The sequence below is a fragment of the Myotis davidii genome, unplaced genomic scaffold, assembly GCF_000327345.1.
Source record: "Myotis davidii unplaced genomic scaffold, ASM32734v1 scaffold1622, whole genome shotgun sequence".
In the NCBI taxonomy this organism is placed as follows: domain Eukaryota; kingdom Metazoa; phylum Chordata; class Mammalia; order Chiroptera; family Vespertilionidae; genus Myotis; species Myotis davidii.
The window spans coordinates 784,392-784,652 of NW_006293535.1; the positions used below are offsets into that span (position 1 = coordinate 784,392).

A 261-nucleotide genomic window follows, 5' to 3' on the forward strand; every position below is an offset into this window, starting at 1 on the left:
ACGGGGTTTGCTGGGGTGGGGTTGTTAACAGCTCCCAACTCCTTGAACCCAAACAGCGAGAGCGCGTCTGGACGGGGTGAGGGTCTCCCAGCAGCTTCTCAAAGGGGCTCCTGGCCCAGAGGCGGCTCAGGCCAGCACCCAGGTCCTGCCAGCCAGGGTGCCCGGAGGTGGCCGTGGGCAAGGACTGCTGGGCAGAGAGGCCGTTAAGGACTGAGCATCTGGGGAAGGGCCGAAGGGTCTGGACGTCGGTGTGTCGGCACG

At 65.9% G+C, this 261-nt stretch overlaps 1 long non-coding RNA gene across 1 annotated transcript in view; it reads left to right on the forward strand.

Annotated features, from left to right (window-relative positions):
- The window catches only part of LOC107183669, a 49,530-nt gene that overhangs the window by 39,630 nt on the left and 9,639 nt on the right, over window positions 1-261 (forward strand). The window lies entirely within an intron of this gene.